This window comes from Epinephelus lanceolatus, chromosome 20, assembly GCF_041903045.1.
Source record: "Epinephelus lanceolatus isolate andai-2023 chromosome 20, ASM4190304v1, whole genome shotgun sequence".
NCBI lineage: Eukaryota > Metazoa > Chordata > Actinopteri > Perciformes > Serranidae > Epinephelus > Epinephelus lanceolatus.
This window is the reverse complement of record NC_135753.1, coordinates 9,108,410-9,134,966: the sequence shown is the minus strand read 5'-3', so window position 1 is coordinate 9,134,966 and position 26,557 is coordinate 9,108,410. Positions and strand designations below refer to the sequence as shown.

At 40.7% G+C, this 26,557-nt stretch overlaps 1 protein-coding gene across 2 annotated transcripts in view; it reads left to right on the top strand.

Annotated features, from left to right (window-relative positions):
* The window catches only part of LOC117264920 (cadherin-20-like), a 121,116-nt gene that overhangs the window by 22,744 nt on the left and 71,815 nt on the right, over positions 1–26,557 (top strand). The window contains exon 2 of one of the 2 annotated variants that reach the window (XM_033639243.2): positions 7,081–7,180. The exons of the other annotated variant lie outside the window; for it this stretch is intronic. The gene's annotated coding sequence lies outside the window, so the exon portion shown is untranslated. The remainder of the gene's footprint in view (positions 1–7,080; positions 7,181–26,557) is intronic. 2 annotated transcript variants of the gene reach the window in all.

The following is a 26,557-nucleotide window of genomic DNA, read 5'->3' as shown; positions in this document are numbered from 1 at the left end:
CTCTGATATGAGTAATATCCAGATTTTTAATGGAGGTATAGTGTCATAACATTTAATGGTTGGGAACCTGGTTTGGATGACACGTTCGGAGTGTCGCATCTCTCAAAGACACGCACCACTTATTGTCCCAATCATCTCGTATAGCTCACCAACACCAATACAACTTGATTAATGTGGCTGGCTTTTATGAGCGGGATAAAAGGCTCTGCATATTACCAAGGCAATTATAATACCCCAGGAAACTCTTCTAAAAACAATGGAAAGCTCATGCAATCAACGTAAGTGGTGGTAACTTTTAAAAGTTTGGCTATTTAAGTTTATAATTGACTCCTCTCCACCACCACTAAAAGGAAATTAGGGTCCAGTGAGCAATCAGCCATATCTTTATCCAGTAACTTTGCTGCCCTGCTCTGCCCTGACCTGCCTGCAGATTAAGGGAAATTAACTGCCGGTGGCAAGGTGGCTGAGAGGTTGGAGAAAAGTGAAAAGGCAGCAGGTTTGACGCATGAAATGGCCAGTATGTCCATCTGCAGCCTGCGAAAGTGTCAACAACCAAAGTACTGTGTCGGAATGTCATCAGCTTAATAGTCACTACAGCTAAAACGGTACGTGCTGATCCTCATGAACAACTTGATGTGTTCATCAAAAGTTACTTAGGAAGAATTGTAAACAGCACATGCAATGTGAATTCACAGGAGGCTGTAGTTAGGTGTATTTTGACTGAAATGTCAGTTTGCTAATATGCTCACAATGACAATGCTGAAATGCCGATGTTTCAATTTAAATGCCATTGTTGGCATTGTACATTTATGCAAACCATGAATGGTATTATGTAGGCAATATATTGAAATTTAAACTGTCTTTATGTTTCAGTGACACTGTGGTTAACATGTGGTTTGGTTTAGGCACAAAAACCACTTGGTTATGGTTATGAAAAAAATCACGTTTTGGCTTAAAATGCCCAGTTTTGGTGGCATAATCCCAGCAGGAAATGCTGTCAATGTCTCTCTATAAAACAACTAGTTTAATTTTTTGTTGTTCCTGAAAAGTGGTTTGCAGCTTGGCGTGTCATGCTATCCACCAACCCATTCTCCTTCTCCTCCATGGTTTGCAAACACGCATACTGCTAACATTTTCTTCTGGCGAATGGACTAGGGTTTTAGCAGGAATAGTGTTTAATATGCTCACAATCTGGCTAGCAGCTAACTGTGCTAACTCCTTAAGCATCACTAACAATGGCAACAGTGCAGTAAGAGCTAACAGTATTAATCAAGGAGGGACCAGATGATGGGCGTTATGCCTCTGTGATGACGCCGTTCCAATATCAATGGAACCACTGTATAAGCATAGTGCAAAGTGGCAACAATAAGCTTGCCAGTGGGATGCACACACTAAAGCCCCTTTTCCATTGCACAAAAAACCTGCCAATATCCACTAATGTCTGGATTTTTAATGTAATAGGAAAAGTTACAATCATCATTCACACCCAGGTCAAATGACTCTGCAGCAGTTACGGGTGTTTATAACACAACATGTGGGCAGATGCACTAATGTTAGCCCTTTAACAGGCAAGATGCAATGACACGCCACCACAAAATACTGTTTGTGTCGGCCCAAGAAGAGCTCAAACATTGTTCCAAATTAGTCTGCATCAAGTTTAAAAAAGAGAGACTGAATAAGAAACTCTGCTCACTGCACACACACAGGTAGCATGACTTCTCTCTGTTCTTAGGACCTCATTACGGCACTACATCTTAACATAGTAAACAGTGGCGTGCTGCTATATAAATGATGTCAATGTTGCACACAGAACCTTTAAAAAGAGAAAAAAGAAAAATATATAATATGAGAATTTGCGATGATTAAATTATGGAAAGTAAGTAAGTAAGTAAGTAAGTAAATTTATTTACATAGCACTTCTCACAGAGAGGACTCACAAAGTGCTTCACAAGTTAAAATAAAAAAAAAAATACAATAACAGAAACAATGCAAATACACAAAAACAAATAAAAAAGTAAAGTGCAGCGAAATACAGAGATGATACAATGGACTATTACTGGAACGTATGCCTAAACAGATGTGTTTTTAACTGCTTTTTAAAAATGTCCACGGAAGAGGCCGCTCTCAGCTCATGAGGTAGTGCATTCCACCATTTCGGTGCAACAGCCTTAAAGGCTCTATCACCTTTCATCTTTAATCTTGTGTGAGGCACAGTAAGTAGGTGGCCTTCAGCAGACCGCAGTGACCTGACAGGACAGTGAAAGGACACCAGATCCGTCAAGTATGCAGGTGACCATGGAGGGCTCTGTAAGTGATGGTTAGAATCTTGTACTGGATCCTGAAATTAACAGGGGAAAGATAAAAATGCTGTTGTGTTCACTTTCCTGCACGTAGCATATTTTAAAAGCAACATCCCTTGATCTGTCAGAACAAAAACAGTGGGAGCGTGTTGTGATTTCAACACTGCAAATAGAATTACTGAGAAAGAAATGAAAAGTAATCCCACTGTTCATGACTCTGAAGTTAATAGGAGCTTTATCCTCTGGCAAATATTGTCAAATTGAAACAACAAGATGCTAATTGTCAAAATTCCTAGTTGTTTGTTATTTTTCCTGTGACCACCAGCAGAAACTGTAGCTTAGTCATGCCTACCGAAGACTCCTGTAGAAATTAAATAAGTTGTGTAGAACTGAAAGAAAAGTAATCGGGCTAAAAACAGCAGCGATGGTGATTCATGGGAGCTGTGGATTTCAGGAGACAGGAAGCAAAGCTTAAGGCTTTTAAGACTCTTCATCACACCCCTTCCCACCCTTTCTTTCATTCCACTTCCACACAACACAAAACAACACACACAAAGGCACGCACGTCGGCACACAATCACACTCTGGAGTATCTCCACCTATAGTGCCAGCGGAGAGAGATGGATGGGGAGGCAATGGTTTCTGATTTAGTCCGCACAATAAGGCTGAGTGATTTTCTCTGTGTAGCATGTCTTGCCTCTCTTAACCCTGCGAGGGGGAAACTCGTCCCCCCCAGCAACCCCCGTCCTCTTACCACACCATACCCCCCCCAGCACACTCCTTGGTGCTCAGAAGATTGCCTCCCTTTTCCTGGTGCGATTGAGGTGATAACCACTAATGGATTCGGAGCCCTGGGTGCATTTAGGAGGAGAAATGTTGGTGAATCTTGTTTCAACTCCATAATAAGCAGGAAATGCTGGAAAACACGTTGACTGGGTGCTATATGGTCTGTATCAGGGAGAAAGATTTAAAATATACAGGGCCAGGCCTCTCATTTTGCATTGATTTCATCTGTCATATGTTAAGACAAGTATAAACTATTCACATGTTCAAGACCTTGGAGGAAGTCAAATAAAGCAACACCCTCCTCCCTCATATGGCTAGAACACTTGAATGAGCAGGAAAAACAACAGCTCAGCAAAGGGAACCTTAAGCTATATAATCATGAATTCATATACGCAGGCACAAACACAAACAAGTGTGCACAAACAGCGGTGCCCCATGCACAGCATGATCCATGTACAGGCCTCTTTTAGCTCGCCTCGGGGCGGGGAACCGTCGTTGTCATGTTGAACAAAATGTGCCGTCAAAGCTGCACTTTAAAGATGGGACGTGTCACGGGGGGTATGCGAGTAGGAAGTAAACACAACAGGCGGCAGAGACAATCCTTGGCATTTGGCTATGTGCACTAATCTTAGCTGCTGCTGAATACATCATCTGGAGCGGAGCAATGATAAATATCCTGACAGGTAAGGAGGGAGAGCTGTAGCCAGACCTCCAGAGGGGAAGAGTTATTGGGTGAGGAGCCAGAGACATACTGGGAGTCCATTTGACTTTCGTCCAAACAGAGCCAAATCAGATGATGGCTTTGTGCTGTGGAGCTTGCTGGTCCACTACACTCCTCACTTCATAAGAAAACTTCTTAAAGTGGGTCCATGTTTGAGTTGTGTTCATATTAAACAAATCCAGGAATTTATCAGTCTTTAAAAAAAATGTGTGAAAATGTACCTGTAACGGGGGGTGGGGGGGTTCTGTAACACAGCATTGGTGTTATTTGTTTTTTTGGCTTCTGCTGCAGCACATTGCACCTGCCTTCAATGCTGAACACTTGAGAAAAATAAGTGGGCTGGTGGGCAGACACAAATCTCAGTACCTTGCAAAGTACCTGTTGCTTTATTCGAGGATCATTTTGTGAAATCAGACAGCAATGACTGTATCTCTTTAAGATGAAGAAAACAATCTGTCAGTGGATTTTAACATGCAGCTACAGTGGTTTTCTTGAAACAAGTGATGATATCTCACTGTGGCATCAAGATTGTATCATTTTATTCTCCTTAAACAAGAAGACGGTGATCTTATCTCATCCAGCTGGCTGGATATGTATCAGCCACAACAGCAGGGCTGGTATTGTTTTTACCTTGTGTGTGTGTGTGTGTGTGTGTGTGTGTGTGTGTGTGTCATCATGGCAAAATGTGGTCCTGGAGACTCTTATTATAATGGGAACAACCACATTAGCCCTTTCGAGTACTTTGCCACGAAGAAGGCCAAGTTCGAATATGCAGCCTATTCTCATCCCAAGGTCATCAAACACCCTTTGTAACACCCCTTGGTGTGTGATATTGATGCCCAAGGCATCCCTTAATGCTTTCATGAGATGCACTGGGTGCCGAGAGCAATTGATGTAGTATAGATAGCCATAAAGTCCACATGAGGTGGGAGGGAGGGGAGGTAGGTGGGTCAAACAAAACTGAATTTCACCCAGGAGACCACAGTTTGTGTCCCATGTGAAACCAAACATCAACCTTGTTTTAATGTATCGTTACATATTTTAGAGTTGTTTGTTATAATATTAATCGTTTGCTTCTGGAATAGCGGCATGCTGTCAAAAGTCACACACTGTGGTAGCATTAAAAGACCTGGGAATGAGAACTGGTTTGAATATGGGTGTGTCTGAGCAAGGGGAAAGGTGGTGGGGGTAGGAAGTAGGAAAGGGGCCATTAGCATCCCCACTTTACGCCCCTGGCCCACATTTGTTTTAAGTTGTGCATCAGTATAACTGCTTGTGTGATCCCATTGCATGACGGTCTCTAGCTCTTGTTCTAAGAAAAGTTTGAAGACCCCGCTGCAGGATTGAACTGTTTGTTGAGATGATTTTTTCCAGATCTCCTTCTGTTTGTCTCCTCCTGTTATCCTATTCGTATGCCCTGTTTGCACCTCTCTCTATTTCGTCTGTCTAACACACTGCCTCAGAGGGCTTTCATGCTTCAGTAGGTGTACATGGACCTAGATGGAGCTTCTCAAATGGGTAGATAGGTCAAACACTAACAGAGGCAGGAGTGTGGTTGACGCACAGCTCAGAGCTGGACACACGGGCAGTGTGGCCAATTATTTTTTTCCTCTGCTCCATGTTCGCTTCTTTTTCCCTTTTCTTTTTCACATGTACAAACACACTGATGAGTCCTGCTTCAAAGTGAAAAGCACCCTTGTCTTGTCTTTTAAAAATGCATCGAAGGGAGCGGGAAAGGTGTGGGTGGACAGCTTTTTTTGTGTCTTCTTATCAGTTTCATCCAGTCTGACAAGTTTCCTGGCTACTCTGTAAAATGCTTTGGCATCAGAGGAGGAAACCAACCCATGCTGGCCCCAGTAAGAAAGTGTGAAAATCAATGATGTTTAGATAAGCTCACTATGAATCCTGACATCTGCTCTGCCTCCTCTTCATCTCTTTCTTCTACGGAGCACAACAACAAGAAAACAAGCCTAAGAAACATTGTGCTTTGTGTGCGTGTATGCACGTATCAGATCGGAGCGTGTCGGGTTGAGAGGGGGGAAACTGGAGTGCAGAGGGAAGCTAAATATTGGAGAAGTTTGTGGGTAAGGTTGCAGGCTGGGGAACATTCACTCTAAATTATGTTAATTTCACTCAAATACTGAGCCTCACACCAGCAGCAGTGGTGAGATGTGGAGGAGATCTGAGACACTCTAAGTCTGGAGTGAAAGTTTGCAGATCTCACTGTGAGCGTGATGTGGGAACTCAGGGATGGACTGGGGATGGAAATAGTCACTCACATGTGCAGCTGGGACTCTGGAGGGTATGAGAGAAGGTTTTTTAGGCATAAAAGATAATACAGAGGTTGAAATGCTGAGGTGCTGTTGTGATTCTGTATTGATTTTATCATTCCATTTTTAAAATGTTTATTTTTATTTTATATATTTATTTTTAGTATTTCTTTTGACATTTTTCTATAAATTGTACTTAATAGTTATTTATCTATTTATATATTTATTTTGAAATATGGGAGCACTGTATTAAACTTTTTTTAGAATTGTATAACTTATTTAATTTTAATCATTTATCTTGTGTATTTTATGTAATTTTTATATAATTTTCTACATTTGGGTTGTTTTTTTTCCCCATTTTTTAAAAGCAGGAGATGGTATTTTTTAAGTTTTATATTAGTTTTATTTTTTATCGTGATTGATTTTATATTTCCAGTTGTTTAAGTAAATACAATATGTTTTATTTATATTAAATTATTTTTTCAACGAATGTATTCTTATTTATTTTTAAATCATTATCATAATTATTATGATATTTTTTAGTAGTAGTAGTAGCAGCAGCATTATATTTGGTGTATTTTTATTTTTTTAATATATGTAGCTTTCAATTATTTATGTGATAAAGTATTTGTTATACTGTTATTATTTTTTTAATTATTATTGCAATTATTTGGGATCCTTTAAAAACTGCACTGATATATTTTCATTACTTTTCTTACACTTTAAATGTATTTCATGTTTTCCTTATTCATTTATTTCATATTATTAATTATATATTTCTTTTTCCCTGTGTCTTCGTTTGCTCTGTTTGAATATATCATTATTGGTTTTTAGTTATGTTACAGGGAGCATAACTAATCGATGTCCATCTTAAATCAGAGTTGAGTCACATCTGCTGGTTGCACAAAACCCCACAGACGAGGATCAGAGAACTTATCGCAGCATTCTGGTCCTGAGCTTTCTCTTATCCAATTGCTCTCCCTTCTGCCTTACTCCATTTCAGATGTGCTGAGAAGGGATTGAGACCCAATATTCTCTCACCCCACCTCACATGAGACATGACAGGTGGCAGGAGATTGAAGATTCAGCTCCTCTGCACCAAAGTAAGCCTCAAATTACCAGATAGATTAGACGCAGCGTCACAGGGGCACAGCAGGCCTCTCAGGGATCGGAAATACCTGGTGTGAAGAGGTGCAGGTCAACATTAGAGTGGACCCTAAAGCCACGGCTTGTGGCATGTGGAATTACACGTAATGAGGGATACTTGATGGAGGCTGGAGGATAGGCTCTGGGGTTACGGTGAAGGATGGCAACCAGAGAGCAAAGGAGCATACTCATGTCTGATTCAGGAAGCCCAGTGAAACACAGAGCTAAGTTTCTACTAGATGAGAGATATTGTCTGTTCTTTTCAATTCAGTTATTATATGGGTGAGTGGAGAGGGACGTGGACGGAGGAATAAATGAGGAATGAAGATGTAATCATGGTTGGACAGCAGTGGGGGATCTGAAGAGGCAGATGAGACTACAGCTGTACTGTTATAGTGCTTCAGATTCTTTTTTCCCCTTGTGTTTAGTCACAGATTGGTAGTTGAACAACTTTTTCAGAGACAGAGCTTCTTGTAGGGGGAGGGAACAAGTTTTTTTTTAAAAAAAACTAGTTACTTAGTGTGTATCAGCAACACCGGAGGCTGTCAGGAAGTCACTGAGTGACCACGCCTGGGGGAAGGTGCAACAGTTTTCTCACATCTTGTAAGGAGCCTCTCCAGAATTTTTGTTGAAGTTCAGTGCTGCAAAGAGTTCTTTACAGTCCTCACTAAATACCTTCTCTAACAACAAGGGTTTGGCAGCAAGGTGGCAGTATTTCTCATATTTCTTGAACACCCACTATTGGACAAAGTCAGGTCAATATTTATATGATTATACTTTAAGTTTTGGTATTGTTATACATCACATACCATCTATAAAGTTCTTCCAATTTGAATATGGTTTCTCCAATGTGACTGCAGTAAGGTTAAGCTAACAAGACTACTTGGTTAGGGTTAAGAAAATATCGGGATCAGTTGTGTCAGTCAACTTGTGACAAAATAAAATCGACTTTTAGTTTTACACGGGACACAATCACTGCTCTCCTGGATACAAGTCCTGTTCTTGCTGGGTCCATCCACTTAAGAGCAGACTTTTGCACTCTTCATACTACGTCCATTACTCTGAACATTGGTTGAAAGCCATACAGAAGCTAAGGGGTGCTAAAGGGTGCACTCCATATCTGACTCAAAGGCTACTAACCAAGCACTGTTTTTGGTCACCCTAGGAGAGAAACCAGGTTGCAATCTGAGATCCCAATGGGCTATCCTATGGCGATGATAAAGCCTCAGGGGCCTATGGCCAATATTATGGGAGAATCCTTGTAGTCAGCAGATTTATCAGCCAAGACTTCAGGTTGGCTGTGGCTCTGGAGGTAGAGAGGGTTGTCCACTAACCAGATGGTTGAAGGTTTGATCCAGTTTGCATGATGAGCAAGATACTGAGCCCCAAATAACGTTGCCTTCTCCATTGGTGTGTGATCTTGTATTAACATTTAAGAAACTGAGTAGCAGGTGGCACCTCATATGGTTGCAGCAGACACCACTGTATGAATGTGTGTGTAAATGGGTAAATGTGACAATTAGTGTGAAAGTGCTTTCAGTGGTTGAACAACTAAAAAAGTGCTACACAAGTGCAAGTCAATTTACCATTACCATTTACTTACACGGGCGGCACGGTGTTGTGGTGGTTAGTACTGTTGCCTCACAGCAAGAGGGTTGGCGGTTCAATCCCGGGTGTGGGAGCCCTTCTGTGCGGAGTTTGCATGTTCTCCCCGTGTCAGCGTGGGTTCTCTCCGGGCACTCGCTTCCTCCCACAGTCCAGACATGCAGATTGGGGACTAGGTTAATTGATAACTCTAAATTGTCCGTAGGTGTGAATGTGAGCGTGAATGGTTGTCTGTCTCTATGTGTCAGCCCTGCGATAGTCTGGTGACCTGTCCAGGGTGTACCCTGCCTCTCGCCCAATGTCAGCTGGGATAGGCTCCAGCCCCCCCGCGACCCTCAAGAGGATGAAGCAGTTAGAAGATGAATGAATGAAGATGAATTTACTTCCACTACTTTGCGCTGCTCATTGTTTACAGTTCAATTTGCATCTTGAGACAGGTCCAGATAACATTTTGGTTTATCTCTGTAAAAGATATCTTCATATGAATGCAGAAAAATCATGGTGAGGTGATATCTAGTGGGATGCAAGATTGCATCTCAGCCAGTGCATTCCCCCTCTTTTGTTGTTCACGCAGACTGTGAACCTTGAGGCAAACAAAGCTCATTCAGACGTGACTGATCTATACTACTTTGACTACGAACAGAAACCAGAACACTCCCAACACCAAAATCCTGTACTTTTGTTCACTGATTCTGCATACATATGCTCATATCTGTCAACAGAGATTAGAGTAAACCCAACATCTTTCATCAGTTCTGATGGCTACAAGGGACAGTAGTCTGTAACTGTTGGTCATTTACTCTTCTTTGGATTTACTTTAAGTGTCTAACAATCCAACAATGTGTGAAGATCAGTGTTAGTTTTATTTTTTAGTTTACAAGAGTGGGTTTATTCCAGGGTCTGGATCCTCTCTATTCAATGAAATTAGTGTTAGCGAATCAGCTCGCGACATGGGTAATCTAGCAACATCTAATGACCTTTTGAGCAGCTTTAGCTACTTTCCATAGAAAATAATTGGCAGCAATGGCAAAGCTGTGCTTGTGGTGTCAGTTTGCTAAGGCAGAGCCTCAGGGAGGAAAGTAAAGCTCCATAGAGGCTGGAGCTTGTGTGGAATTTAAAGATAATTTAGCAAGACATTTTGGAGATAAGCAAGTGAGCCTTGCTGACCTTCCAAGATTATGTCATTTATTTGGACCACATTTCTTTTTTGGCCATTGAGCCAACTTGCACTCTTTTCTTCACTGATGATTAAAGGAACATTTGAGAAGTATACTTGATTTGGTTTCTTGCCGAGAGTTAGATGAGAAGATTTATACCAGTCTGAGATATATACAAGAAAATATGAAGCTGCATACAGGAGGTGGATTGTTTAGTTCAACATAAAGACATAGGGAAAAACAGGGAAACAGCTCATCTGGCTTTGGTCAGGGGGTGGATCAGTCTGGCAGCTCCTTCTAAACTTAATTAACACATACTATCTTGTTTGTTGAAAACTTAAAAAAGTGTAAAAACAAGCGGTTTCACACTTTTTTCAGTCTTTATGCTGGACAGTTTCCTGCATGCAGCTTTGTGTTTAACAGACAGATGAGGGAAGTATTGATCTTCTTATCTACCTCCGCAAAGAGGCGAAGAAGCATATCTCCTAAAATGTCTAGCATTTGGGAGAAACTGAAAAAAATCCTCGAGTAATTCAATTGCTAAAACTGGCTGCAAAACAGCTTCGTTTAATCATGTAGACAGGTGACTTGATTTGATGGAGCAGAACTGCAAAATGGAGGAAAGGAGAGAAAATAGCAAAGAGAGGCAAGAGAAAACAACAAAAAGTGTCCAAAGTTTGGGATCATTTCATCTGAAACAAAACGATAACTCTGTGAAGTGCGTCTATCATAAAACCAAACTAGCCTCCCACAATCGCATGACGTTAATTCTTCCGCATCTCAGTAGAAAGCAACCAGTCCACGTACACACAACGTAATGTTAGCATTTAATGTAAATCAATATGATTGCTGGTTGAAATTAAGCCCCAACCTCCCCACCCCACCCCCAAAGAACGGTTCGTATGATATCCGAGGAATTTGCACCCCATGAATAACGTTACGTCTTTAATGTACAGTTATTTAATTAACATAAAGTTACAATTAGGTTTAGGAAATAAAAGTTAACAAGGTTAGGTTTAGGAAAAGAAACATCGTGAGGACCTTAAAATCACTCAAAGTTCACACAGATCCGAATACACGACTCAAGGGGAAAGTGCCGGGTGAAAGTCCAGTTTTTGTGACCCATCCACCACCCCAACGGTGCTCCTTTCAAGCAATGGGGACTGCTTCCATGTTTACGTTGTCAGCACATTGGTCACATGATCACAGATTTTCAAATTACATGGGATATGTACGAATATGGGTGCACTGCTTTCTGTAGGAAAACATACAAAGACTTTGTGAGAACAGCCTAAATTCCCCCTTTCATGACAACTGTTGGCAGGGGGCTCTTTGAGTGACAGGCTGTCTGTCAATAGCGTCCTCAACTTCTCAGTCAGATCCACCCCTCGCTCCTCCACAGCGCCAGCCTCTCGCCCAAATATGGTCACTACTGGCTCCAAAACACAAGATGGCAACGACCAAGATGCCGAACTCGAGGTATCAAAACAGGAGTCTACAAACAAATGGGTGATGTCACAGTGGCTATGTCCGTCATTTTTACAGTCAATGTTTGTTACAGCTAATTACTGAGGATCCGTTTCCGTAGCTAGCGTTCGCTCTCCTCATGGCAAAATAGACTCTGAGTGGCACGATGAGACAGCATGCTACACACAAACACAGGAGACCTGTCTTATTTCCTCTTTTGTATATTTACTGTAGCTTTAATCAAGCAAAAGCATTTTCTATCTCATTACTCTGTTAATTTTTTCCTATATTGCCATTGGGCTTTCTGTTCTTTTATTTTTGTATTATTGTAATTGTTGATTTTATTTGCTTCAGTGCAATCTTCAGGGCAATTTGTTGCCAACATTGCTCTGTCTTATCAGGGGAATTTATTTTTTATTGTTGGAGTTCCTTTGTCTTTGTATTTCTTAAATTTGCCTGATTTTATTTGCCTAAATCCTGCATTGTTTGAAATACAGGTTCAACCATGTAAATCACTTTGTAACATTATTTTGAAAAGCTTTTTATAAATAAAGTTTATTATTAGTATTATTATTATTATTATTATTATTATTATTATTATTATTATTATAATCAATGGAAAAATCAGTAAAAGTTTTGATTACTAAAATAATCAATAGCTGCGGTCCTATTTGAGTCCACAGAGTATTTGTATTAATGTCCTTGTTTCATCTGCCTATCTAGAGAGGTTTGATAATCTATGCTGCTTGTGTTTTGCTGTTAATGAAAACAGTTGCATGGTAACTCTGAAATTATTTTTGAACTTGTGACCTTCCACATTTCCAGGATTTAATGCTGTAATGAAAAATAAAGTTCAAATGAGAACTAGTCATGAACTAGTGGGGAGTAGAAATAGGGAGAAGAAAGTAGATGGCACCCTTGGGCCTCTGCTTGTGTCATTTTGTTAAAACCCATCACTGTGCCAGTCCCCATTCCCTTTGGGCTCTATTACAGCCTATACCAGCTCCTGCTGCCCGGCCAGATACAAACATAATCCCTCTGTGGCACAGTCAAGCCAGGAGCTTGGGGCAGGGCGCATGTTTAACATCTCGATTCTTCTTATTCCACTGTGGGGGGAAGCGGTCTTGGCAAGATTCGGCTCCAAGATCAACACGAGGTTGACGGCCATCTGGTCTACAGCACTGACAATCCTCAAATGGCAAATACCACCCACAGCCTGGGCTCCGTCTCCCAATAAACACAGCAGCAGCAGCAGCAGGAGGCTCCAACAATCAGTCAGGCAGGCCAGCGCGACAGCAGAGCAACGGCCCCGGACCAAACTAGGGAGATTAGATCAAACAAACGATCCCATGTGTGTGGGAAGGTGGCACGTCTCTTTAAACAGTGAGGTGATTGGCTTTGTACTCTTTTATTTATAGCAGCGTTTATCTGAGGGGAGAAATAGACTTTGTGAAGGCCAGGAGGCTCAGTCATCCGGGGGAGCAGAGTTTGTGAGCCAGTCAAGGCTGTGCACCACACTCCGATGTGGATGGAACGGAGCTGTGCACAAGGGTACTATTATCCTCCTTCGCTAACATGCCCTCTCTGGATCATCATTTCTATGAGAGCTGCTATAAATCATTTTTACTGCAATGGAAACATCTATTGTGATTGCCTGCCCTTCTATTGGCAAATGTCATTGTCATAATAATACCCGGGAGGGTTCGCTTTACTGTGATTATGAGTGCCACGCAGATGCGGCTAGGTGGGCATCACCACATAATCTGAGTGAAGAGCATCCTCGGGGGGAGGATGACTTTTATACAGCAGCTCATGTATGAAAAGTTCTGTGTGAAAAGTTGAGTGCAAACCGGAGAAATATCAACAGTAACTCTGTGGATAAATCCATTAAAGGCCCTGAAAATAGATTCTCTCACACAGCGTCTTTCTGTAAACGACTAGATTCTACAAGAACACACTGTGAAAGTTGTTTTGGTTTTTTCACAGCAGCGATTTCTGTCTGTGCTTTTCTCGCTGGTTTGAAGGGTATGGTTGTGTTGGGATTCACAGGACCACAGATGATTTATCATTTGGTAAAATCATCACTGATTTCAAGGCTTTTTCGTCTGCATGCTCTTTGTCTTCAAACAAAGAGAGCTAAGTGGCACCCATCTCCACAGGAGGTCTCACCTCACACCCCAGTGAGACTCAAGTCCCAAAACTTGATTGGACAAGACCTTTTACAGTGACATGTGACTCTGTGATGTCACAGGCCTTTTGTACAAGATCTGCTCCCTTCCACAGAACTTTGTCTTCTCTGCTCCAACCATGGAGCAGTGCTCTTCTTGCTCCAGCTGTTGAACAGCTAACACCTCTTCCCGTTTGGGCCTGGACAACAGAGGCCCGAACCCCTGCTCCATAGCCCAAACCACTAAAGGGAGGGCAACTGATCACAGACTCTCTGGCAATCACAAGGTTTGCAAACCAGCTTTCCAGCAACAAGGAACTAAGTGAGTTAGCACCCAGCGTCTAACTCTGCAAGGACCCCGAGCGACCAGCTTCCTCGGATCAGAACCTTTGGAACAAAGGACCCAACAAAGACTGCAGCTGGAACGATCTTTCCAGCCTTCCTCTGTTGGCTAACAAAGCAGTACACTACCAAGTGACTCTTTCTCCCATCCACTCAAGGATCGGTAATGTAACAACTGGGCATAGCTTATAACAGCTTTACAGGCTAAGCAAGACTGTTTGACTTGTTGTATGTGATTTGATGCTGTTCATTGAGTTATTGTTGTGATTGTTGGCAGTTAGGTCATTGATTAGTTGGCTTCGCCACAGCTAAGTGTTTAGTTTGCTAATACTGTTCACAAACAGATTCTTGCACGCAACTAAACAATCTCTGCATTAATTCAGGCCGTTTGCAACACACGTCACATTGACATAGACTCATTAACAAATAGGCTTTCAACAGAGCTACACCCAAACAGGCATTTCAAAGTTCCCGCTTCTTTTCCTTTGTCTTTGTCCTGACCATACGATCAGACAGACACCTCCCCCGACCGGAAGCCAGCCTTGATTCGGCCATTTTGGTAGTTCTCTGTTGTCAGCCATTTTGCTTTGTAGGCCAAACGGCTCCTTGATCACCACACCCGCCTTTGTCTTTCTCTTCTTTCTCTCTCTCTTACACACACACACACACACACATATATACACACCAAGCTTGTGTATATAGTTAGTTAGAATTTGTGTGTTTTGGTTTGCTTTGCTAATTTGTGAATTAAATATAATTCTTTGGAATCATGCCTGCTGTCTGTTTAATGTTGCACAAGGGTGAATGAATAGTCAACCTCTGCTACGTCAACAACTCTGAAATCCTTCAGGCATTAATTTTGGTTGTTGTCATTAATTTAATTATTAATCAAACTCCAAATTAATAGTTTAGCGTATTTTATGAGACTGATATCTTTAATTGGCTATCATTTTTCCCTTTACGGGAATGGTGCCCCACGAGGTGATTTAATGTTAATTAAGTCACATTATTGAACATAATTATTAATTATTAATAATAATTATTAATTATTTCCGATAGCCAATTTAACCCCAACATATTTGGTGCCTCCGTGTGAAGCCTAAGGTGTTGACCCCAACATATTTGGTGCCACCGTGTGAGGTAAATATATGTTGATTCCCAACAGTTGAGAGAAAAGTGATGTCACATACCTCAGTGCACCAATCAGAATAGACAACAGTGGTGAGCTTGTATTTTAAGTTTATGGGGTTAAAATCTTTTGCTCATCAATTGTTTCTTTTTTAGTCATAAATATTAAATGTTACAGAGAAACACATTTTAAAGCAAGTTTTCAGGCACATAAGCCATGAGGTGTGTCCTTATTCCACACCACATACGAAAAGTGTACAGTTAGTACTGTATGCTAATTTTCTTGTAACATCATCTCAATGACTACATTTACAACTGCATGAATGAAGAGGTAACAAAGTGTCATAAATGTGCCTACGCATACAGACATCTTCAGCAGATTGAAGTATACTTCTTTAGGCTTTGTTTTGTCATACTGTCCTGACATTTCACTGGGGTCTACAGTATATGATGAAATTTGTGTTTAAAATAAAAAAAGTCAAAGCTGAGCTACTGGTTAAAGAAGTTATTGTAGCGTGTTTGTCATTGTTCAGCCTACAATGTGTGTTTCTATACCATTAGCCCACTTAGACAAGTCTTGCTCGGCCCTTAGAATAATAAACAGACTGGAAATCGGTGTCCTTCTTGCTGGAAGACCCAGTGGCATTTGTTGATGCATGCAATCATGTGGCTAATAAAGCTCTTTTAAATAACCCGGTCTCACTGAGAAGTCATCGAAATCTGGCGCTAGATCAGTGATTTCCAGCGTCAGACACTAGTGAAAAAAGCTGCCCTTTCACGTCGGCATGATACGTAGCCAGTCACTATAGTTTAATGGCGCCTCTCAGCATCAGGGGGAAACGCGGCGGGACAACAACAAAAGTTAAAGCGGCAGAAGTCTGAGTGGGGCGAGCGGCAGGGGTGGTGGATGGATCTAAAAACCACTGACTTTTACCCGAGAGGCCGGTGTTTACTTTCCATAAGATTGTAAAGCCAAACCTTGTTTTATTTTCCTAAACCCAACCACATGTGTGTGTTGGCCAAACATAATGACATGTTAATTTGCGGTGTTGTACCAATATTGTACGTTTTTTTGAAAGACCGTAGGAGTGCAAACTGTACATTTTCTGTAAAAACTGAGGCGTGTTTTGAAAATAGACAATGCATATAACAGGCTGAACTTGACACAACTTCCCAGAACGTCAATGACCAACGCACCCAGGGTAACTTGTATGTTGTATCTCTATGTGGAAAGTTCATGACCAATACTTGAAGGATTTCTAAATATCCCGGCATACCTTAATACCTTGATGCCGCTATTGACCGTCAGGGAACATGACCTGAAACAAGCAGGCTTGTGTCTTCATATGACTTGTAGGACTAGTGAAATTTACCAACCACCTTTAGCACCCAGAGTACCTTTGCAATTAGGGCTTATTTTATGGACACCAGAAGCACCTGAAATGGTCCCTTGTTTGATGGTCGACGAGAGGAAAGCGCTGCAGCTGGCAGTGAGTGTCAAGTTGGTCACCAAGGTGAAAAAGCCAGTGACAGGAATCCCATGAGCAGCCTGGTGCTAACATTAGCTCCTTTAGCATGGCTAGTTAGTGCTGTCTCTCCCATGTTCGAAATGTTGAACATTTTTCAACACAGTCCACATTTTGCACATCCCTAGTCCTGTTCTCTCTCAAGCCATGCTTTATACTTGTCCAAGTGAAGCCAGACATTATTAAAAAGGCTTTTTCCTGACATTGCGTGAAATTTACATCTCATTATCTGTAACTCAAGCTGAAGTCTGACGTTATCCACGCCAAGTGACATGACTGTTCTCCCCCTAACATTAAAGTATTGTTTAATCAACATAGATTTTTCTCAGTCTACCCTAACTGAACCACATTCACTCTGTTATATAGATATTGTGAAATTAGATGAAGTTTCCAAAACTCTCTGGGCTTATTCATTTTTCCAAAACCTTTCAAGGCCTTGAATTTTATTTTATTTTTTTCAAATTCCATGACTTTTTTATGTTTTTCCTGACTGCACAAACCCTGACAGTGAACAACCTTAAGTATAATAACCTTAAGGACAAAGCTGTGCACATACAGTAGGTGTGTAGGTAATTACTGAAAAGCTGTGATTTGCTTACGAGCAGTCAGGCGCATGAAACAGGCAAATCCTGCAAGCTCTATGCAAAAGGAGAAATATCTTCAATGCTTGAATTTCGCAGCATGCAGACACCAGCTCCCAGCAGCTTTTTGTAAACAATATCTTCCAGAAACCTATATGTCAAACATTAGCATGCAGAGCAACTGACTAGCACACAGAGGAATTCTGTTGTTTGGGACCTGGGATGTGTCATCCTGAGTTAAGGATATGTCAGCTACGAGGGTGGCTTCCTGCTTCCCCATCACCCTCCACTGCACCCAATAGATCTATGTAACTCCTTTTTTTACAAACTTTTTTTTCTGGCTTCCAGTCTGTACAGTCACATATCAGGTTTTCTTTCCTGACAGACGATCCTCCCCATCTCTATGGTTAGCTGTTCATAGATCAATCCTCTGCCCGTTTAGCTAATTGTGGGGTATTGTGAGCAGTGTGTAATTCATCCCCAGGCGTGATCCATCAGCCGATAGATTCCATTGACGTGCACAAGTCTCGACATGTGTTTATCACAGTGCTGCAGAGAACACATGCAGAGGGGAGGCTGATGGATGTGCATCATGTTGATGAATATGGAACGATGCACTGGAGTGGGGCGAAAGTCGAAGACTGCTCAATGCAAATGTTATTATAAAGTTTATGGAAGTTCATATTATTTATAAGTTATTTTTAATAAAATTTTTACCATATTGCTTCTTATGTCTTGCCTTGAGCATCCACATCTTCTCCTATCTTTATGACTAATATGACAGAGCTGGTGTAAAGACACAAATTGGTACCGTACCAATAAACTACTGGTATGTAGTTTGACATTTTAAAATCTTCACTCAAGGTCCACATACTAGCTTTCTGGAGCCTTCAAAAGGCTTTGGAGAGCAATGAAATCTGATATTTCCAGGGTCAAGAATAAACTTAAATGCTTGATTACTAGTACTTACCAGAGGTGTGGACTTGAGTCACATGACTTGGACTTGAGTCAGACTCAAGTCACAGACTTAATGACTTAAGACCTGACCTGCAACACAACTTGAACTTTAACACCAATGATTTCACTTGGATTTGAGCGTTTGACTTGAAATTATTTAATACCTTCCCCCAAAGATGAAGAAGTAGGCTATGTTCTTTAACAAGTGTGCCACTAATCAGTTAATTTCCCTTCATTTCCTGAATCAACTAACATTAAAGTTATTAATTGTCCTGAAGGAAACATGTTGTTGCTTTACATAGTCCTTGACCTAGAGGTAATGTGTGTCACTGGTATGATTTATATATCGCTCTTCTTCTTAACATAGTTTATTTTTTTAAATGAAACTGATTATGTTGATTTTGATGCCAGGAAGGTTCCATGGAAGAATGGAGCAATAAATAAAATAAAATAAATAATTCCCACTGAGTCTAAGTCCCCTGATCCACCTTGTCTGAAGCAATCCGACAGCATTCAGTTGCAGGAGAGAACCATGAAAAACTATTGTTACATTACTGAGTACTAGTTGGATAAAAAGGAAACCAAAGTTAATTTTGTTTGCGTACAAAAACAATTCAGTGGACAACAAAACTAACAAATCGATGTAGGCAAAATGTATGACTCATACATTACAAAAGGAAACGCAACAACTTGTATGCAGTTCATCAAATGGCCACTTGAGGCTGGCTCCAAAAGCCAGTCAATGGCTTTTGGAGCCATGGCTAGAAGACCCTATTTAAAATGCCATGTTTACAGCCTGGCACAAAAAACAGCTTTGATTTCTATAGCAAATTTTCCCCTTTATGGCATTTTTTTATAACTCATCCATTTACATTTTATCAAAGCTTAAAGTTAGTTATAAGGTAAACCTAATTAAAGCAAGATTTATACTTCTGCGCTCTATGTCAATGCAGAGCCTACGTTGTACCCTATACCAAAGCCCATGTAACTACACGTCACAGCGACGCAGACCTCCTGTCTATTTTTTTTAAGCTGAAAACTATTTCCCTCTGTGAAAACAAAGCTTTTATTTACTTTTATTTCACAGATAAGAAACAGTACATTCTGAAGACAATATAGCCCCCACACAATAGCATTCTACGTCTTGTGTGTGATTTATCTTGTCTCATATCAGTAGAGAATAACTCCACTCATCACTAGGCTAATTTATATGTTGTAAAATGCCATAGGCTTGTGCAAATGTTAGCATGTTATATTTGTTTGGAAAATGTGTTTAGTATGTTGATACTGGTATTGGTTTTGGACAGTTGGTTAGAATAATTTGAGGAGATAACTTTAGGCTCTAAGCACATGTGAAGGCAATGCTTGGTGATTAATAAAAAAAAAAATCAATTCTTTATTTAGTAACAAAAATAATCATTAATTTTGTCCCTAGTCAAAAGTCGTATTGTTTTGGTTTGTTTTTTTGGTATTTTGACAGACGCCTAATTCTGTAAACAACACTGGATGCAGCACACCTTTCTTGACAGACACACAGGGCTTTAGAAAACCTGAAATCCTTCCCACAAATCATTGTGTGAGTAATGAACAGCAGGGCCCAGAACTCATTTTTTGATGGAGATGAATTACTGAGAAAGAAACAAAGAATGGAAGACAAAAAAAAAAAAACAACACAAAAGCAGCAGAGACACCAACTGACAACACAGCCTCAGCGCTCAGATCTGAAAGTCCAAGTCTCTGACAACAGAGATGGCAGCGCCTGCATTGGGTGACAGGCCCGATCCATTTGGCGCCGGCAAAGACACAAACACAAGCTGTCTGAAGGGAGTAAGGTAGACTTCAATCAGCTAAAAGGTGATAAAACATAATTAATTCAATCACCCACTCACTCTCACTCCCCCCTCCCTTTCTCCCTGTCCTCTGAGAGGAAAGCAAAAAAAAAAAAAAAAAAAAGCAGTGAGTTTTTCCTTGTGTGGGGGATGCATTCACGCAAGGACGTTAATGGGAAACTGCATTCACAGTTTCTTTCAAAAGAAGCCTGCCCTTTCTCTGTATTTAGCCACTACTCAATAACAAGCTTGCATCTTAGTCTGTGCCGTTTCACTACGTGGCTTACAATACAGCCATGACCATTAAACATACACTCACACACACACCATTGTCTGTGCACTCAGATCTTTGTAAATGCATTGAGACACTTTTTACACTTCTACCTCCAGTCATTAACTGTAAGACCTGGAAAATGATAAATGGCTGGCGGGTGAGAGGTAAATGACTGTTGAATGAGCAGCTATATATACGTCTGTCGAGCGTGATGCGAAGTAAACCAGTGAGAGAGCGCCATTAGCACTGCTCATTGCCCCCACACTGACTGAGAGACCATTAACTCCCCAAACCAGCCCAGATTTCGTCCGTCAGGGTCAAGTAGGCCCCGATTACTCCACCGCGCCATGCTCCACATCCCCTTTCGAAAAAGCCAGCGTGAGATGGAGAAACAGGCTTGCAGGGAGGAGGAGGGAGGGGTGTAGCCTCTGCAAATGAGTTAGCATCAGATTTCTTGTCAGGCAGGTGTGAAATATGCGCCGGGAAAATTAGTTGTCTGTGAAGATCACAACGGCCCGAAGGTAGATATGGAGAGATCAGAGAAGCGTGTGATTTGTGAAGGTGTGCGCACCTTTTTTTTCTGTGAGGTACAAATGAGTAAGTGAGCAGGTAAAAGTGTGTGAGTGAATCTGAATGAGAGAGTGGATGTTCATTTCAGGCCATACTGGCAGTATATCCCTGAGAACTGGTGCACCGGTAAAACTAGAAGCCACTTCCCCGAGGCACTCCTCTCCCACTAAAGCAAGGTGTGAGGAATGAGAACAATAGCCGTTGAAGGCAGAGTCATGTTTCAGCGCAATTGCTGCCTGCTGTAATACAAGGCCGCTACATCCTGTCTCCCATGACAACCAAGTCCTACGCTCCAGGGACTGGATGGTAACAGGAGAAGGTTTGTCCTCTCCGGTGTTAACCTGACCGCAGAGGAGAGCTGCCACTGGTGATATCGTGGAGGAAAACAACAACCTCCTGCTAACAAGACAAAAAAACTTCAACAAATCACAACAAGTCAGTGACTTTTTAGAAAAGGCTCTCATTAGTCTAACACTACCTACAATTAGATTTCGGTCGATAGGAGTTTTTCAAGGCCTTATGTTTCTGTAATGTCGCTGCCAGTTGCAGCTGTCTTATATCAGTCAGTATCTTTTGATCTATTTTTAAAGTTCCACTGATCAATATTATATTAACAATGAATCAAATGACTACATGTAATGTGAGGGGGTTGCTGGCAGCTATAGAACCCACCAAGAATTACCACCATAGATACAGAATCAGAGTAGAAAGGACATTCTCATTCAAATCAACATAGCAGGACTGTCAGAGTGGTGGCCGTTTTTACGTGTCATTGTCATTGCAAAGAATTGTGACTGTTGTAGCAGGCAAATTCAGTATAAACTGACTTGCAGCAAGTTGTGAACTCTGAGGTGAGAATTTGCAGTAACGATCAAACGAGCAGTGGAGTAGTACAAAGCATGAAGCATCTTTGGTGCGCTATCTCTGTTACCTTGATGCTAGAGAGTAATGTTAGTCATTATTACAGGCTACATAATGAGCATCAACAAGAGACAAACAGAGGAAAACACTGGCTTAGTGTGTATGGAAAATGAAGTTCTCAAACTAGTGAGCGTGAAACACTTTACAGTCCCACTGGGGTATGTTGTCACCTTAATGATTAACAACAGTTGCCAGTTTCTTTTGAACTAGTCAATGACCACAGCAAACAGTTCAATGTCTTTTCTATTTATTAAATTTATGGTATGTTCACTAACATCCAGTGCTTACTAACCTACCTTAAACTACCTGCCCAGCACCAGATGACAAAGCTAGTGACTAGCTGGTAAAGACACCAGGACATCTAGGTTAGCTGCTAACCATTCAGATATTTTTTCAGGGTCGGTGGGCGCCATGAATGTATTAAGAGAACCAGATACAGTGTTGGAGGCGGGCCCCATACAGTCTTATAAAAGTTATTCAGTGGCGCATCAAGCCAAATAACTTTGATTTCTGTGTGTAAAATTACCCAGATCTTCTGCTCTGCTTCCGCATCGTTGGCTCATAGAGCAGGCTCACTTGAGACTTGCACCGGTGGAGCCCTCTACTGTCAGTTAAGCACTCGACTTACCTAAATGGGGATAAAATGATTCCATCAATTCAGTGGATCGACAAAATGGATCAATGTCTGATAATGAAAAGAGACATTTTGAGGTGTTGTGAGGCTCAAAAAATGTATCTACTGATTTATAAATGCCTCTGTTGCCATGTAAGTTCTATGGGAAAAATTATTTTTTGCCAAGCCACTTAAAAAATGGGCTGAACAATCCAGTACACTTCCTGGGGGCGTTGTGGAGAACAGACCACAGCCAAAATGGAAATGACTACTAGATAAACTCTTTTTTTGCTGACACACTAAATGTTAGCAACATTTAGCTTTTGAGGCAATACAGTTTATCTGTCACCTACTGACCACTGCTTTGTATATTTTTTATTTAAAAATTGACCTGTGAAAGGGATCGCTTATGGTAGTAAGTTGTAAATTTAGCAACTGAAATTAGCTAGTGAAGAAAACAAAACATATAGCTGCTACCCAGTCAGACGTTTCTCTGAGACCAAAGCTAAATTGTGAGTGAATACTGGACTTTTATTCATTAGGTGAACACAAACAGAACTCTAAATGAATGCTGATCTTGCTCTGTGTCTTCAGGATGTAGCATATAGGCTAATTAGGCAACTGTTTTAGTTGACACATTACCGTTACAACATGTTAGCAACCATTAGCTCACAATTGCGACATTTTTAACAGTTTCTCTGTCACCTACTGGCCAAAAAATGAATCAATATTTCCCCCCACCTGGAAGATAAAATTAAAAGATGAAATGAGATGGCTGGTGGCTTTACCCGTGTTTTACTGCCAACCAACTGACAAAAGCAGCAGCATGCCCAACAGTTCCAGTTCTGCCTTATGTAACGTTATAAGCTTTTCATAGAAATGTATAGAAAATTAATTGGGGTATCTGTAATAAACAAAAATTTCGCCCAAACATAAAATACTGCTGGTACTTTCATGCGCCAAAAGGGGTGCATCACTTATCACTTTCAATGCATCTGGGCCTTAATGGCCAAGAGCCATGAGGCAGCTTTAAGCAAACATAATTACATATATCCAGCTTTTCCTCTTAGTTGAAAACTATTGTCAGGAGGGAGCAACTTATTAAAACTTTGAGTCAACTTCTGTTCATGGTTTGCTGCTCCTTAAAGCTGATGACTCACTCTGCTGGTTCAATAAAGTTAGTCTGTCATATATTGCTTTGATATGAAAACTTATTAGCAAACAAACAATAAATGCAAATACATCCACCATATACAGATTGATTTTATGTCACAAAAGATAAAAACTTAGTATCAGCAAACTCATATATCATTCGAGATTCTTTATGACCAGAAAAGTTTGTGGACTTCGTCTTTTGTGCAGCTAAAATAATATGTAAACTTATTTTCAATGGCTTTACTCTCCAACCTGATGATAGATTACTACATCATCGTGCAATGTAGCATAGCCCGCATGCAGGACAGCACATTATAATCCCATTATAGTAAACAAGTAATTTAGTTTGAATTGAGTCTTATAATCTTGTTTTCCTGAAACCAGGTCAAAAATGTCTTGCCAGTGGGGTGACATCGTAATGAATACAATCATAATTTTATGAGTTTCTAAAGCTGTTTTGCCTGTTAGGAGAATATCCACACTGTAATAAATGGACTTGAGGCAGGTCACAACACAAAAAAACAACACCTAAAATTGTTTTAGAACCCATTAAAATTATGAGATGGATGTTTTCCAAAGCTGAAATACAGTTCATTCTGTTTTTTGTGTGTGCAGCAGTGGGTGATGTTGCCCATCAAGGAAGAACTAAAGAGCAAAAAGAAAGAAAGCATAATAGTTAGACAGACTCGCACAATGAGACAGAGAGCGAGGGGGAAACACAGGGAGGTTTCTGTCTCAATGTGGATAATTACATTTCTACCTTTCTCTGGCAGTTGCATAGCCTTAATGCTCGTAATTAATTTCATTATTTTTGGCCCTGGCTGTTGAGTGCAGATTAGTTCTCTCTGAGTTGTGGGGATAAACACACGGTAATTGCTTATTACTCTCAGAGCCCGCATTAGATTATACTAAAGCCAACGAATTAGAAAATATCCAATCACCTTTAGCTAAAATTCAAAATCTTTGTTGTTATTGTCGCCTGTTTTCATTTGTCCAATACGTCTTTCACTGTGTGCCGGACACTGTGGATCCACTTAAAACAATGTTGTGGCCTCTGCTACCCTGCTGCATTACTTATATCTCTGATGGTTTAATGTTATTATCCTCATTTTGTTAATATATTTTTCTCAATTTATGACAAGACAGTTTGCTAAGAAGGTCTTTTTAACACATCTTAAACCAATAATATATTAAAACTGATATATTTTGATATTCTTTCAAACTAGTGTTTACAAAATTAGATTCATTTTCAGTACAATGAGCATTTTCTGTTTCATCAAACTCAAGTCCCCATGTTTTCTTTTCACCTTTACTATTTTTGGGAGGGTTACCGGAGCATTGCTGGCCTTTTTTTTCCAGTCTATAGCTCTCTTCACAGTACACAGTGACATTTTTCCCCAGGAGCTGGCCACTGCAAATACAGTCCTCTCCTGCTGACTACTGAGCAGCAACAGGGATGAGGAGTCTTGCCCAAGGGGACATCATGGTGGTTTTTGTTTATCAGCAGCTTACGACTGAGAATTTACTGGCTACACTCGAATTGGCAGCCCTCTGGCCATAACACTGGTTCTCCGACATCTGTCTAATAATTAGCTGGTGTGTAAAGTAGGTTTGTATGACAATTCTGGTCATCAACACGTTCACTAATTCTTAGATAACTTGGATATTAATCCCACATGGCAGTTTTTTCCTCATCATGTCAATTATTTATTTCTCCTTACAGAATGAGCAGAATAATGACCTGACATGCTTTGTGTAGTTTGAGAATTTCTAAAGGAAGAGACACAATATAATATTCTTTAAATAAATAAAACACAGCCACAAATCTTTGATCCATTTCATTCATAATTGGACTTTTAACAGTATTAACTGCTGTCTGCTGGCTACAGCACAACATAGTAGGAAGTAACAGCAATGAACAGACAAAAAAGCCACTTTAACTATGATATCTACTTACTTACTTATAGTAGAGGAACAAACATCAAGAAAAAATGACCAAATTAACTAAATCTGCAAGTTTACATAATCAGGCAGGCAAAATGTTACACTTCTGAAATGCTTCTGGTGTGGTATAATGCTGTGCAGCAGATGGAACTAAACAGGCTTCTACCCTTACAGTCAAGATGGCAGTGAATATAACAAAAACAGGGACAGTTTCATCCTGTACCTTCCCTAACTTTAGTGGATCCTAACATATTAAATTGTATAGAATTAATCTGCAGATTCTCCAGTTCAAAATGAGATCAGACTTTTCTATGGATGTCCGGTTGACCTGCAACAAAGACCAAAATGTGCCTGTAAAGAGCCCGATGTCACTCTGAATTCGTCAAAATCCGGTGCTTGGCCAGTGACTTGCAGCGCCAGAAACCAACCAAAAAAGGTGTCCTTTCACATCAGCATGATACACGGCCATTATAGTTTAATGGCACCTGGCAGCGTCAGGGGGAAACGCAGTGGGACAAGGATGAAAGTTAAGACGGCGAAAGTCCGAGTGGGGTGGTGTTCACGTCCCGTAAGATTTTAATGCCAAACCATGTTCTTTTTTCCTAAACCTAACCACTTCCTTTTGTTGCCTAAACCTAACCATGTTTTTGTTGCCTACCCAACCATTTGCGTTTGTTGTTCAAGGAAAAAAAACGTCAATTCGCAGAGTTCTACCAACATAGTGCATTTATTTTGAAAGCGACTTTATGTACACATTAAATTTCCTGTGAAAACGAAAGTGTATTTTGAAAGAAGACAATGCATGTAACAGGCAGAAATGCATAAATGTAATCACCAGAAGTAAAATGTTAATGTTAGGCTATAAACAAACTACACCACTGTTGCATGACTTCCCCGGCTGTCACTCAAAGTGCCCCTTCACGCAATTGGAAAGATGGAAAACCAATCAGAGTAAACGAAACGTGTGACGTAGGCTAGCACGTAAACAGACCAGCAAGCAAGTGCAGCGTGCAGCGGAGATGAGCTGTGATGATGTCTGGGCAAGAGTGTTGCTGTCTTTGCCAAAAAAATATGTCAGTAAAAGGTGTTATTACAAAT